The 16,880-nt window shown below is 46.0% G+C and overlaps 1 pseudogene; it reads right to left on the reverse strand.

Moving 5' to 3' along the window:
• LOC124039616 overlaps positions 1–16,880 on the reverse strand; it is a 306,037-nt pseudogene that overhangs the window by 18,088 nt on the left and 271,069 nt on the right.

The raw sequence follows: 16,880 nt of genomic DNA on the forward strand, positions 1-16,880 counted from the left end.
TGCAGCAATTCTTCGGTTGTGCAAACCCATAGTTTCATTAGTGACTGTCCGGTTGGCTGGTCTCAGATGATCCCGCAAGTGAAGAAGTCGAATGTGGAGGTCCTGGGATGGCGTGGTTATATGTGGTCTGCGGTTGAGAGGCCGTTTGGACATACTGCCAAATATTTAGGGTAGAGAAATTAACATTAAATTATCTGGCAACAGCTCTGGTGAACATTCCTGCAGTCAGCGTGCCAATTGCACGTTCCCTCAAAACTTGAGACATCTGTGGCATTGTTTTGTGTGACAAAACTAACCTTTTCAGAGTGGTATTTTATTGTCCCCAGCACAAGATGCACCTGTGTAACGATCATGCTGTTTAATCATCTTCTTGATATACCACACCTGTCAGGTGGATGGATTATCTTGGCAAAGGAGAAATGCTCAGTAACAGGGATGCAAACAAATTTGTGCAGAAAATGCTAGAGAAATTAGCTTTTTATGCATAAACATGGGACCAACACTTTACATGTTGCTTTATATATAATACATACAATGGAAAACAATACACTACAATTAATAACTTCCAATATCCTGATCACTTGGAGTGTCCCTACCTTTTCCACGGCGAAGGTCCTGATGACGTACTCTGACAGCAGCTGGGTCTCGATGAGGGTCACCTTCATGTCCCTGTAGATCTCAGTGTCGTCAGGCCAGTACTTACAGCACTTCACCTGAGGGGACAGAGGGGACACAGGGTGTAATGGGATGACCTGACCGCAGTTTAGTTGCTTGAAATATCTTTTCTGTTCGTTCAAGTTGAAAACCTGACAGACATTTTTGCCTAGTTTGGAACTTAATGTACTTACTTCTGTGTGGTGAGTTTGGGAGCTTTGGGACGAGAATGTGTGCATGTTACTGAAGGTAGTCTATTGTGCAAGGTGTTGTTGGACAACAGTTCATTTGTGAGTCAACTCAAAAGGTTTTTTCCCATTAAAGTTCTGTAAATATTATTCTGCTCTCAGTGAATTGTGATGAAAAAGCATTGTTGCCACGAGGAGTAATGTTGAGATTACAGGTTCACCTCAATCACAGAACACACAGACAGACCACTCCTTTAACATCACAACCACTACAGTCCAGTTTGACCACTATCACACACTTTATGATCACTTTAAACTGGGCATCAACCATCCAACAGTGTGACGTATGACTCCCAATGGACAAGACGAAAGGTCTGAGAAGGTCATGTCAGCTTGTGAAATTGTTGTGTCTGAAATGGCACCCTATTCCCTGTATAGCGCACTACTTTGGCTCACTATTTCCTGTATATAGCACAACTTTGGCACACTATTTCCTGTATATAGCACTACATTGGCACACTATTTTCTGTATATAGCACTACTTTGGCACACTATTTCCTGTATATAGCACTACTTTGGCACCCTAGAGTGCCATTTGAGACGCAACCAGTGAGTGACATCTTGGTGCTGTCCCATATAGCGACAGGCAGGTGGCCCTACTCTTTGTTAGAGCAGATGCTCAATGTCCCAGCTCTAATTACCCATACTGCACCACTGGGCTCTTTACTCATTAAGAGGTTGTGAACCCTGGGGTCACCAGAAGTCGCACAGCGCAGGTTCTATGATGATACCACTTCACTTATCTGGCCCCTTCCCACAGTAAGAGTTGTAAGAGCATATAGGCCTATTTCGTACACAGTGGAAATTACTTCCCTAATTTGGCAATTGAACAATCAATGAAATTCAACAAAAGTTTGAGCCTCTTCTTCACAGTCTCTGTTTTAGTTTTTTCAGTCTTGGATTTTCTGACGGTATCCTCTCTCTCCCGCTGTCTCTCTGCTCCCTCCCTCCGTCCTCCTCTCTGTCACTCACACCAGCCTTATCTTCCCTCCGGGTCATCCTTATCTTCCTCTCCATTTCTCCATCTGTCTGTCCTCTTTTCCCTCCCTACCGTCCTCCTCTTCCTCCACCCTTCCTCTCCCCTCCCCTGCTGTCTCCTTTGTGATAGTGTAATTAGGGAGGGGGGGAGGGGGATCTAATTGGTGATATAATTGTGTTTTAATGGCCAAGTACATTATTCTCCCGCAGCTCCGCCTTAGTCACGCTAGCTGTCAGCACTGGAAGCAATTATAGTTGCTTCTCTGGAGAGGACCGGAAAACATTGTTTAACTGCGATAGGAATATCATTTAAGAAAACAAAGATTCCTATCTGTCTTCTGTGACAGTGTTGATCATGGAGAGACCAATATAGAATAATAATATGAGTGTTTCCAAGAGGTAGGGTTTCCCTGGTGGCGTCCTTGGTATAAAAAAGATACAGCTATACCTTATCAACGTATTTAGTATTCAACTGGTCATAATGAGCAAATCGTCAATTTGTAGCAGCGGTCTGACTGTAACAGAAATAACTGGAAATGATTTGATATTGAGATAAAAACAGTTGCATTGGACCTTTCAGCAAGAATATAAAGAGATGTTAGAGAGACCCTACTTCCATTCACACACACATTAGTGAGTTACTCTTGCATGTAAACAGTATGATGGAAGTACCATTGTGATAAACTATTTTGTGGTTTGATTTGATAATCTGTCAAGCATATTTTATTTATATGTAACCTTTATTTAACTAGGCCAGTCAATTAAGAACAAATGATCATTTACAATGACGGCCTACCCCGGCCAAACCCTATCCCGGAAGACACTGGGCCAATTGTGTGCCGCCCTATGGGACTCTCAATTACAGCCGGTTGTGGTAAAGCCTGGAATCGAACCAGGGTCTGTAGTGACGCCTCTAGCACTGAGATGCACTGCCTTAGACCGCTGCGCCACCCGGGAGCATGATCAATTTTAATACATGGTTTATGATGGTGTACTGTAGTTTTGTATTTCATGTCTTTACAGTACTGAGACACTCAATTTCATGTAATTGGTACATTCAGATCTTGGAAGCCATTTTTCTAAAGTAGGTTGCATGAATAACTAGGCCATGTTTCCTGATATGGCCTTTAAGAGGAATCTCAATGTCGTTGGAGAAGATTTTAAGATGATCCCATAAGGTTTCTATTGAAGGACACATAACTAGTAGCCTAAAGAATGTCAGATCTCTGTGTCCCATGTGCTTTCCTTCTTGTGGGAAGCCCAGACAAGAGCTTATTAAACGTTTTGGGCGACCCGACCAAATTCATACAGCAATTTGAGTTATTGATCTTTCATTGTCATTGAAAGCAAGTTTAAGAAGCTGTAAATATGTTCTATGTGCACTATTTCTATGCTTCATGTTTTTAAGTTTAGTTTTTGCCTCTTTTACTTCGGTTTTGTACACCAGCTTCAAACAGCTGAAAATACTATATTTTTGGTTGTGAAAAATATATTTCACAGTGGTTTAGATGGTACAATAATTCTCTACATAATGACTGCTGGTTTTGTCACAAACTGAAATTAGGCGAACTATTAGAATTTTACCAAGCAGGAAATGGTAAAGCGATTCCTGCATTGTGGATCTTTAAAGGATGCCAATCTAGGAGAGCTATCTGGAACAACTAGTTATATCTTATACCTACCACCACAGAGACTAATACGGCTTTGTCAAACTAGTGCCACTTCCATTCTCTCTGGTGTTGTGTGCCACACTGGGTAAGCATGTAAGGACAGCAGGCAACGGTTCTGAGAGGATCTTGGATGGAGTACATGATCCGTGATAGGAAGAGAGGTTTACCAATACAATGCACTCCTACTGGTCACAGAGTGTAATGTAGCCTTAAAACATAAATACACTCACACAAAATAAAACATTGGGATGATGATTTGGGCTAATACGATTAGCTATCCATCGGACTCTTACTAGGTACCTCATCACCATCTGACAGGATAAATAAAGTGTACAGGGTCACTGTGGAGCTGAATGGAGCTTCAGCCCTGATCATCAGTGAAAGGAAGTTGGGTACCCAGTGACACGATCATAAACTGTATGGAGCTCAAGTCAAGACGCTCCAGATCCTCCAGCCTCTCAGATCCCCCTGATACTTCAGCTAGCTTATCCCTGAAGAGCATCCTATAGATGAAGTCTTGGCAGAAATATCCTATTAATCCCAACCGTGTCTGACAGCTACGATGAAGATGATCAGCCAGCGATATGCTTTGGGTGGCTGCCTGCGCCACTCACTAACACATTATCTGGGGTAGTGTTATTCTCCACGTCTAGTTGTGCCTTGTGCTCCCTCCACCTGCGGTCCAGAAGGGATGTAGAGACAGGAGAGAAGCTAGATCGAAAACAAACAAAACTGCTTGGCATGAACGCGAAAAGCGACAGAAGCCTGGGAGAAGGGATTTCCCAAAGTTCATCAGTGGTGAAGCGGCCTAGCAGACAATGGCTGTGGAGTGAGTGGTTTTTATTATTATGGTGGAAAAGAATGCCGCTGTGCCTTCCTGCCTGCCGACCCTGGCCTGCCTGCAGCCCACTGAAGGGGCCTGGAGAGTGGAGACTCAACAGGGGGCAAGATGGGACAGCCAGGGCTGAGTGGTTAAAACAATAGCACCAGGTGGTGGGAGGATTCACCCGCTTGGCTAGCGCTTTGTGGCCGTGCATCACTCGGTTCCCTTTTGTTGATTTGATATGGTGCCAGCGGGAGTTGGGGCCCTTCCTTAAATGAGCCACTGACAGGTTAGGCATGCCCTCTCTGTCGTTGTGTGTATGAGTGTGTGCGTGAGAGTGTGTATGATTGTGTGTGTGTGTATGTGCGTGCGTGCGTATTGTTATGGGTTTGACCGTTTCAGAGAGCTTATTCGACTAACCGGTCAGATCACTCTCTGATCACGCCTCTCAAGGCTTTAACCAATGGTTGATTGGCTTGAACAAGGTCTGTACCCACACGGGACATTACACCCCAGTAGATTGACATTGTCTGGCGTTGGGCCCCTGGTTTCTGTATTCCAGGCCTGGAAAATGTTCACCTTTTAGTTTACTTCATTTATTGGTTGAATCAATAAAATGTACCAGAACTGACTTTGTCTTTAGTGTGCGTAATGTGTGACTGTGTGTGTCTGTGGTCTCGTGGTACTCACCCTGCCCACCTCCACCAGGTTGGTCACCATGACAATGGTTGCAGTGTTCTCATGCCACACCATCCTCCAGAAATCATAGACTGTCTCTTGCATGGGCCCTGAGGAGAGACAGAAGGACAGAGAGAGAGAGAGCGAGCGAGGGAGAGAGAGGGAGAAAGGAGAGAAAGGGTGTGAGTGTGTGTATGCGAAGCTCTTTGTGACCATATGGACATGTTATGAATCATGTTATGAATGACACCAACATGTGATTTTCCAATAAAAAAAGTGTGTGTATTGTCCAAATATTGTCAGGATTGTCAGATCCTCTACTTATACCAGGTTCTTCTCATACTAATTCCATGCTCATCACATCCTTGTTATCGTTTTTCACATTTGTCGATTACTTGCTTGTTTTCTGAGCAATGAAAAGTACACAGGTTCAGCTGGTTAACACCTTGTTTTTCCCAGTTGAACTTTATCAACACAGGACACTGGGGCTGTGTGCCTGTACATTCTGATCACTGTTGACAGGGCAATCAGCTAATGCCTGGATCTAAGTCAACACACACGCGGTGAATGACAAGAAGCTTAACGCCAGGAAGGGGGACAGAAATCTGTGCACACACTCTCAATTAACTCCTACACACTTTAATGTGGGCCGTGTTTAAGATTGCACCAAGCAATAAAGGATCCCTGGAAGGAATTAAGAATTACTAATTTAATTAATTCAAATTAGCATTGTTTTTTAATCAACTGGCAAATGCAAAAAAATAATACTTTGGACGAGCTAATTAGCTCATGCAAATCCGTGTGTGTGTGTCCTGGAGAGCTGCGGCGTGTGTACCGTCAGCCACAGCAAATTGCTTCCAACAGCTAAAACATACACATGCGCGAGCACACACACACGTGCGCATACACACACGAAGCTCCCTGCAGATGTTCCATATTCATGCTCACACAAACAGCCGCATTACCAAACACTGGTGTCGCATTTTAAAATGCTTGAGAATTCGCCGGATGACAATTCCAGGTGCCTTTACCTCTAGTGCGAGCGAGCCGGTTTTCACATGCTCTCCTGGTATTCATAACCATCTCTCCAAGGAACAAGAGCCTATACACTCCCTGTTCTCCCCTGGCCCCCTTCACTCCTCCTAACAGCAACCCTCACCATTCTAGACATATTATTTTCTTTCTAAATTAAAGGCAGATTCAGTTCAATCAGAACAGTGTGTGTCCTACAGTTACTCATCCACCCAGGGATAGGAAGGTTTTTTTCTCTGGAGAAAGTGATGGTGTTATGTAGATGATATGAAAAAAGGACTGCACTCGGGATGAATGGAGGTTTGATCTCCCAACTATTTCCTTCTAAGAGCTCTATACAAGTACATCCCCCCCTTCCCTTCCTCCCTCCTTTCCCCTCCTTATGAACACACTTCGTGAACCTGTGAGACGTTTGCCAACTAAACCAGTCATCTGTGTTGACACAGTGTTAACAGTGGGTATGTACAACTGTGTAGAGAAAGAAAGTCTCGGCGGAGGAGAGGCGCGAAGCGCGGCTGGTGTCGTCGTCTGGGAGAAGAAAATGTGACACGACGCATCATCGTTGAGCAGCTGCGGTAAATGGCCTAGTGCGGCAGAGGGTAAAGCCAAGTCATGCAACTCCAATTAGTTGTGGAGAAGAGATTCTCCCATGGTGCACTGGGGAAATAGGACAAGGAAGTAGGAGAAAAAAGCTAAACAAAGTCTTCACAGACGGCTGGAGTGGACAGGCTGTCAGAGGAGAGGCTCTGTCGTCGCAATGCTTTTCACCCTGGCACCCCGCCAGCCACAGATACAGACACACAAATTGCTGGGTTTCTTCAGGAGGGAAGGAGACTAGGATATTTCTTTGCACCTTTTTTCCCCTAGAAAGAGAAACATGCCAGCCAGCCAGCGATTGTGTGAGGACCGAGTTAATAAAGAAAGGTTGTATGTATTTTAATAAATGATATTGTATTAAAAAGGCTATACAGACCTTTAGCTTCTGGGGGTGCTTTTGAGAGAAAAGGGGTGAATGGACAAAATGCACCTCCCTACACCCATGAGTAAAAACATACACCGAGTGTACAAAACATTAGGAATACCTTCTTAATATTGAGTTGCACCCCCTTTTGCCCTCAAAAAATGCTCAATTTGTAAGGGCATGGACTCTGTGTCGAAAGTGTCAATGTGTCGAAAGCGTTCCACAGGGATACTGGCCCATGTTGACTCCAGTGCTTCTCACAGTTGTGTTAAGTTGGCTGGATGTCCTTTGGGTGGTGGACCATTCATGATAGACACGGGAAACTGTTGAGCGTGAAAAACCCAGCAGCATTGCAGTTCTCGACACATTCCAACCGGTGTGCCTGGCACCTACCACCATACCACGTTCAAAGGCACGTCAATGTTTTGTCTTGCACATTCACATTCTCAATGGCACTCCTACACAATCCATGTCTTAATTGTTTCAAGGCTTAAAAATACTTCTTTAACATCTCCTCTGCTTCACCTAGACTGATTGAAGTGGATATAACAAGTGACAAATAAGGGATCATATATTTCACCTGGATTCACCTGGTCAGTCTATGTCATGGAACGAGCCGGTGTTCTTAATGTTTTGTACACTCAGTGTATATTGTTTGGGATCCCATGCTGAATGTCCGTGACTGACAAGCGCCCGATTGGCCTGAAGCACACCTGCCTTTGATCTCTGCAAGATCTCTGCTTGTTACGATTTTCCTCTCTCTCCACCCAAAAAAAATGGAATTCTCTTTGAAAGCTGCCCTCTAATTGCGAACGCCGGCATAACATTGAAAAAAAACTAAACATGGAGAGTCCGCTGCCAACTCTGTCTGAGGCTGGTGTCTATTCTATCTATTCTACTCTGTCTGAGGCTGGTGTGCTCTATAATTTTCTCTCCTATTCAACGTCTAGTATGACTGTGTATAGTAAATATTGTATAGTCTCATCATAAAATAGGATGGAGGTCAACCCTCTCCTAGTCTCATTCACCAGCCGGCACTCTCTCTGTTGGAAGCAATTCACCTGGGGGTTAAGACACACCACCGAGGACTAGGTATGTGTGTCCACTTGACTGTTAGCGCAGCCTGCGTTTCACTCAGTGTCATTTGTCACAGAACAGGTGTAGTTCTTCTGAGGAGACAGAGAACGGCAAGGCGGACAGCCTGGAAGGCCAGCACTTCAATAAACAGATCATTATGCAACTTCCAGACCCACTAGACCACCAGACTATCTACACCATTATGCAGCTCCTAGACCACCAGACTGTCTACTAGGTCATTATGCAGCTCCTAGACCACCAGACTTTCTACTAGGTCATTATGCAGCTCCTAGACCACTAGACTGTCTACTAGGTCATTATGCAGCTCCCAGACCCACTAGACTGTCTACTAGGTCATTATGCAGCTCCTAGACCACTAGACTGTCTACTAGGTCATTATGCAGCTCCTAGACCACTAGACTGTCTACTAGGTCATTATGCAGCTCCTAGACCACCAGACTGTTTACTGGGTCGTTATGCAGCTCCCAGACCCACTAGACTGTCTACTAGGTCATTATGCAGCTCCCAGACCCATTAGACTGTCTACAAGGTCATTATGCAGCTCCCAGACCACCAGACTGTCTACTAGGTCATTATGCAGCTCCTAGACCACCAGACTGTCTACTAGGTCATTATGCAGCTCCCAGACCACCAGACTGTCTACTAGGTCATTATGCAGCTCCCAGACCCACTAGACTGTCTACTAGGTCATTATGCAGCTCCCAGACCCATTAGACTGTCTGCAAGGTCATTATGCAGCTCCCAGACCACCAGACTGTCTACTAGGTCATTATGCAGCTCCCAGACCACCAGACTGTCTACTAGGTCATTATGCAGCTCCTAGACCACCAGACTGTCTACTAGGTCATTATGCAGCTCCTAGACCACCAGACTGTCTACTAGGTCATTATGCAGCTCCCAGACCCACTAGACTGTCTACTAGGTCATTATGCAGCTCCTAGACCCACTAGACTGTCTACTAGGTCATTATGCAGCTCCCAGACCCATAAGACCATCAGACTGTCTACTAGGTCATTATGCAGCTCCCAGACCCACTAGACTGTCTACTAGGTCATTATGCAGCTCCCAGACCCATAAGACCACCAGACTGTCTACTAGGTCATTATGCAGCTTCCAGACCCACTAGAGTGCCTACTAGGTCATTATGCAGCTCCCAGACCCACTAGACTGTCTACTAGGTCATTATGCAGCTCCCAGACCCATTAGACCACCAGACTGTCTACTAGGTCATTATGCAGCTCCCAGACCCAGTAGACCACCAGACTGTCTACTTGGTCATTATGCAGCTCCCAGACCCAGTTGACCACCAGACTGTCTACTAGGTCATTATGCAGCTCCCAGACCCAGTAGACCACCAGACTGTCTTCTAGGTCATTATGCAGCTCCCAGACCCACCAGACTGTCTACTTGGTCATTATGCAGCTCCCAGGCCCACTAGATGACCAGACTGTCTACTTGGTCTGACTGTGCTGGATTGGCTGTCTCTACTCGGAGGGAGCGTGGAATGGAATTACCTTCGCGCGGCTGGCCGAGAAAACATTACCTCCAAGAATTCAACAACAATTAATGATCAATCAGAGCTCACCTCCAGCGCGATAGTGGGAAAAGCGTATGCCTGCCAGATTCATGCAGTAATACAACACACACGTTTAGACACGCATGTGCATGTACACACACCACGCCAGTACACATGAACTTATCCATTTATTTATTACTGCAATCCTCACCCCTCCCCTTTTGCTCACACAACTGATTAATTGTTCTAAGACGCTACTTCAGCACAACAAGGCTTGGACAGGCTGAAGGGAATAAAGGAGGGGGAGGTTGGTTAGAGAGCGAGAGAGAGGGGAGTCCCACAGCTTTTTACAGATCTCTTGTATATCTGTGTTGACAGCTCTGGTGAGGCTGTCATACTGAACAGCAGACTAAAGACTTGCAGATCCAACAACAATACTGAGATATTCAGACAGGATCAAGTTTGTTGTGTGTTTCTGTTCTTACCTTGGGTAGCAATGTAGTGATTTGGCCTGTGGTAGCCCTGAAATCCCAAAGAGAAACAAATAAACATTTTCAGGACACAGATGTCAGTATTGAACAAACGGAAGAATACAGTACAATGGGCATATTTGTTTACTTGAGTCAAGAAGCGAAACATGCTGCAGTGAAAACATATTTCAAAACATATTTTTTGTCTTAAATGACTAATTAATTCAAACCAAGTAGAAAGAAAATGTTTAGTTGGATTCCATTTGAAAATACGTGCAAAAGCTCGTCTTCTAAGATAAATGACAACAACATGACAGCAACCACTCTAGCATCCCGTCAGCAGCATTTCTCTTTCTCAAAGAATCCCTGCGGTCGGTTCACTTAAAGTGCACTGACAGCATATTTTCGATGGATAATACAGTCTGTGGATTGTGAACACGCACACGGCTGAGTTATTCTTCTGCTGTGTGGCTCTTATCTTCGGAATAGGCTCAATCTCAGAGGGATTACTCTAATCCCCTCAAATTTCATTTGGCGAGCATCTTGTATCCTAGCGAGGCCTACTGTACACGGTGGGAAGCTAAATGTTGGCGTAAAGATCCGTTCTCACCCTCCACAAAGTCTGACCTATGTCTTCATCTGGTCAGATGTCTTCATCTCTTATCCACTCCATATTCCCTTTACCTCAACTATAATTAACATGGAATATAATTGGACTGAATCAAACAGGGACACCTCATCCCTCTTCTCTGATATGCTGGGCTCTCCGTCTCTCTGGGCTCTGATAGGCTGGGATTCCCTGAGACTTGTTTATCCTCTTGCTCTACATACTATCGAGGAGTTCCCACCGTGGGAGCACTATGGCTATAGAGTTAGTTAGTGAGAGGCTATTAGGAGAAGGGTTCATTGGCTGGTCACGTATTCTGTGTGATCATCATGTTGGAAGAAAGGTTTAGACTTCTGTTCTGACCTTCTGAAATTCCACTTAATTGGGACCTGTTAGGTCTGTGCCTGGGAGACGAGCAGCACTCACACAGATGCTGCCGAGTTCACTGACTGAATGCACCACACACACAGCCAACTGCTATGGTCGTTGTCATGCCAATGACCAAAGGAGTTGGTGAGACAGCATTACAGAAACAAGCTAGAGAAACACTGGGAGGGAGCAGAAACCCAGACAGTCTGCAGGGAGAGGAGAGGGCAGGTGCAGCGGAGGGAGGTAGTGTACAGATGTCTTCATGTCCGTGTCACCACGAGTCCTCTGGGGTCAAGCTGTAATTAGCTACATAGGTGACCTTGCAGAGCAGTTAGACGCGGAATGCTAATTCAACACATACGACTGGACACACAAGTGTGCTGCCAAACACGCGTGCGCACACACACAAACACAGTGAAATTGTATTCATGGAATGTTTTAAAGAGTACTGTAAGGTTGATGCTTATGATTCTCTGTGAGAGGAACATTGCATTATCATAGGAGGCTTCTTGCAACAAGATAACAATTCCTCGTTTTGAAACGCAAAACCGTCTACAAAGTTGATGGGCAAATTTTCACCTCTCATATAATCTCCTTCAGAATCACCTTGTTGCTATCAAGAACAATGCGAACAGTGAAACAAAGCCAGATTAAACCATATCCACTTCGAGGGCTGTCTAACGCGTACCAACTCCGGTCTTGACAACGAGAGCGGACGCTTTCAGAATGATATCTTTATCAATCTGTGAGCACCTGAACACAATGTCTCTGACATGAAGACGCCATGGGGGCGTGTGGAAATTATTTACAGGCCCTTTCATTTCGAGAGATAGCGACTTGTTCCACCTACGCTGCAAATTTACCCTAATTTACACTGGCCTTTGAAGAGGAGAGAGCTAAGTGTGCTAATGTGGCTAATGACATGTGAAAGCAAAGCTTGGCGTGGAGGTAGAGGGGGAGATGAGGAGTGAGGCGAGGAGGAGACAAGGGAGGTAAGTATACGCAGGGGGAGGTTGGTTGGCATTGGTGGCACCATGCCAGCTGGTTGATGGGAGAGGAAAATAACATTGACTGTCAACAGCAATAGCCAGGGGGGTAAACAAGGAGTGGGCTTCTAGTGTTAAACGGTCATCCGGTAAACAAACTAATGGCCCTACAGTATGTACTGGCCATGGACAGACTGTATCCAGAACATAGAGATGGACAGTGTTCTAGTTCTAATTCCATAGTCCGGACTGGATATACAGGACACATGGTGGTCAAAGGTAGCTCTGTTTACGCCACAGCATAGATGGACATTTGGCTCATGAATGTGTGTGTGCATGTGAGAGACAGTCATGGAAATCTCCAGAGTGTGTCACTGACTATCTCTTCTTTCTTCTCTCGTTATCTCTGGTGTGTCTCGCAGGTTCAACAAAAAAGATGACTCCATTTTGTTTTACTTCTACATAAATCAGAAAATGTCATTTTGATAAACATTTCCCCCAAAGATCTTTGAAGGAAATACCTTTGGGTAGAATAGGATTGAAATCTATGTTGTACAATCAGCTTCCATACAACAGCCTCTTGCATGGCCACCGGATGGTTGACAATCACAGTTGGTACAGAAGCTTATCGTTTTTGGACACAATGACAGATTCATTGAAGTATCACAAAGGCTTTTTCTCAATTTCACACACCCGGCGTGATAGCGGCAGGGGGACCGCTGACCTGTGGTACAAGCAGGGCTTGTGGTGTGTGTGTGTTTACCGGGACAATGCTGTTTGTCAGTCCATGACCCAAAGTGTGGGCTCTGTTTACATCTGAGGCTCAAAACAAATCGAAGGCAAACTTTCTGACGGGCCATCTGGATCAATGCCCCATCTATCTGGCTCTCAAAATTATAAAACGCAACATGCAACAATTTCAAAGATTTAACGAGTTACAGGTCATATAAGGAAATCTGTCAAATTAAATAACTGCATTAGGCTCTAATCTCTGGACTTCACATGACTAGGAATACAAATAAGCATCTGTTGGTTACAGATACCTTACAAAAGGTAGGGTGTGGATCAGAAAACCAGTCAGTATAAGGTGTGACCACCATTTGCTTCATGCAGCGTGACACAACTCCTTCACATAGAGTTGATCATGCTGTTGATTGTGATCTGTGGAATGTTATCCCACTCCTCTTCAATGGCTTTGCAAAGTTTAGATTCTTCAAAGTAGCCACACTTTGCCTTGATGACAGCTATGCACACTCTTGACATTCTCTCAACCAGCTTCACCTGGAATGCTTTTCCAACAGTCTTGTAGGAGTTTCCACATATGCTGAGCACTTGTTGGCTGCTGTTCCTTCACTCTGCGGTCAAACTCATCCCAAACCATCTCAATTGGGTTAAGCTCAGGTAATTGTGAAGGCCAAGTCATCTGATGGCAACATTTACACTTTTGGATGAATAGCGTGCCCAGAGTGAACTGCCTCCTACTCTGTCCCAGATGCTAATATAACAAGGTTGATGAAATCCGAGCAAGGGTAGCATTCCAGAGAGACATCAGAGACTGTAACGTTCTTTGCTTCACGGAAACATGCCTCACTCGAGAGACGCTAACTGAGTCGGTGCAGGCAGCTGGTTTCTTCACGCATCGCGCCGACAGAAACAACGATCTTTCTGGTAAGATGAGGGGTGGGGGGGTGTGGAATATGATTAACGAGACGTGGTGTGATCACAACAACATAGAAGGTTGACAACATCCGATCCTCGTTTGCTAAGTCAAATGACACCGCTGGTTCTGCTCACACTGCCCTACCTGTGCTCTGACCTCTTTCTCCCCTCTCTCTCCAGATGAAATCTTGCGCCTTGTGACGGCCGGCCGCCCAACAACCTGCCCGCTTGACCCTATCCCCTCCTCTCTTCTCCAGACCATTTCCGGAGACCTTCTCCCTTACCTCACCTCGCTCATCAACTCATCCCTGACCGCTGGCTACGTCCCTTCCGTCTTCAAGAGAGCGAGAGTTGCACCCCTTCTGAAAAAACCTACACTCGATCCCTCCGATGTCAACAACTACAGACCAGTATCCCTTCTTTCTTTTCTCTCCAAAACTCTTGAACTTGCTGTCCTTGGCCAGCTCTCCCGCTATCTCTCTCAGAATGACCTTCTTGATCCAAATCAGTCAGGTTTCAAGACTAGTCATTCAACTGAGACTGCTCTTCTCTGTATCACGGAGGTGCTCCGCACTGCTAAAGCTAACTCTCTCTCCTCTGCTCTCATCCTTCTAGACCTATCGGCTGCCTTCGATACTGTGAACCATCAGATCCTCCTCTCCACCCTCTCCGAGTTGGGCATCTCCGGCGCGGCCCACGCTTGGATTGCGTCCTACATGACAGGTCGCTCCTACCACGTGGCGTGGCGAGAATCTGTCTCCTCACCACGCGCTCTCACCACTGGTGTCCCCCAGGGCTCTGTTCTAGGCCCTCTCCTATTTTCGCTATACACCAAGTCACTTGGCTCTGTCATAACCTCACATGGTCTCTCCTATCATTGCTATGCAGACGACACACAATTAATCTTCTCCTTTCCCCCTTCTGATGACCAGGTGGCGAATCACATCTCTGCATGTCTGGCAGACATATCAGTGTGGATGACGGATCACCACCTCAAGCTGAACCTCGGCAAGACGGAGCAGCTCTTCCTCCCGGGGAAGGACTGCCCGTTCCATGATCTCGCCATCACGGTTGACAACTCCATTGTGTCCTCCACCCAGAGCGCTAAGAACCTTGGCGTGATCCTGGACAACACCCTGTCGTTCTCAACTAACATCAAGGCGGTGGCCCGTTCCTGTAGGTTCATGCTCTACAACATCCGCAGAGTACGACCCTGCCTCACACAGGAAGCGGCGCAGGTCCTAATCCAGGCACTTGTCATCTCCCGTCTGGATTACTGCAACTCGCTGTTGGCTGGGCTCCCTGCCTGTGCCATTAAACCCCTACAACTCATCCAGAACACCGCAGCCCATCTGGTGTTCAACCTTCAAGTTCTCTCACGTCACCCCGCTCCTCCGCTCTCTCCACTGGCTTCCAGTTGAAGCTCGCATCCGCTACAAGACCATGGTGCTTGCCTATGGAGCTGTGAGGGGAACGGCACCTCAGTACCTCCAGGCTCTGATCAGGCCCTACACCCAAACAAGGGCACTGCGTTCATCCACCTCTGGCCTGCTCGCCTCCCTACCACTGAGGAAGTACAGTTCCCGCTCAGCCCAGTCAAAACTGTTTGCTGCTCTGGCCCCCCAATGGTGGAACAAACTCCCTCACGACGCCAGGAAAGCGGAGTCAATCACCACCTTCCGGAGACACCTGAAACCCCACCTCTTTAAGGAATACCTAGGATAGGATAAAGTAATCCTTCTCACCCCCCTTAAAAGATTTAGATGCACTATTGTAAAGTGGCTGTTCCACTGGATGTCATAAGGTGAATGCACCAATTTGTAAGTCGCTCTGGATAAGAGCGTCTGCTAAATGACTTAAATGTAAATGTAATACAGGAACTCAAGTCCTAATGTTCACCTGACTTAGAATTCCTCACAATCAAATGTCGATCGCATTATCTACCAAGGGAATTCTCTTCGATTATAATGACAGCCGTATATATTCCCCCCCAAGCAGACACATCGATGGCCCTGAACAAACTTTATTTGACTCTATGCAAACTGGAAACCACATATCCTGAGACTGCATTCATTGTAGCTGGGGATTTTAACAAGGCTAATCTGAAAACAAGACTCCCTAAATTGTATCAGCATATCGATTGCACAACCAGGGCTGGTAAAACCCAGCCTACAGACAGAAACTAAAACAAGAAGCTCCTGCGCTCAGGATTGTTCAACGCTGGTCCGACTAATCTGATTCCACGCTTCAAGACTGCTTCGATCACATGGATTGGGATATGTTCCTCATTGCTTCCAACAACAACATTGACGAATACGCTGATTCGGTGAGCGAGTTCATTAGAAAGTGCATTGACGATGTCGTACCCATAGCAACGATTAAAACATTCCCAAACCAGAAACATTGGATTGATGGCAGCATTCGCGTGAAACTGAAAGCGCGAACCACTGCTTTTAACCAGGGCAAGGTGACCGGAAACATGACCGAATACAAACAGTGTAGCTATTCCCTCCGCAAGGCAATCAAACAAGCTAAGCATCAGTATTAGAGACAAAGTAGAGTCAAAATTCAACGGCTCAGACACAAGAGGTATGTGGCAGGGTCTACAGTCAATCACGGATTACAAAAAGAAAACCAGCCCCGTCGCGGACCAGGATGTCTTGCACCCAGACAGACTAAATAACCTTTTTGCCCGCTTTGAGGACAATACAGTGCCACTGACACTGCCCGCTACCAAAAGCTGCGGACTCTCCTTCACTGCAGCAGACGTTAGTAAAACATTTAAACATGTTAACCCTCACAAGGCTGCAGGCCTAGACGGCATCCCCAGCCACGTCCTCAGAGCATGCACAGACCAGCTGGCTGGTGTGTTTACGGACATATTCAATCAATCCCTATCCCAGTCTGCTGTTCCCACATGCTTCAAGAGGGCCACCATTGTCCCTGTTCCCAAGAAAGCTATAGTAACTGAGCTAAACGACTACCGCCCCAGCACTCCCAGCACTCACTTCCGTCATCATGAAGTGCTTTGAGAGACTAGTCAAGGACCATATCACCTCCACCCTACCTGACACCCTAGACCCACTCCAATTTGCTTACCGCCCAAATAGGTCCACAGACGACGCAATCGC

The sequence above is a fragment of the Oncorhynchus gorbuscha genome, linkage group LG07, assembly GCF_021184085.1.
Source record: "Oncorhynchus gorbuscha isolate QuinsamMale2020 ecotype Even-year linkage group LG07, OgorEven_v1.0, whole genome shotgun sequence".
Taxonomy (NCBI): domain Eukaryota; kingdom Metazoa; phylum Chordata; class Actinopteri; order Salmoniformes; family Salmonidae; genus Oncorhynchus; species Oncorhynchus gorbuscha.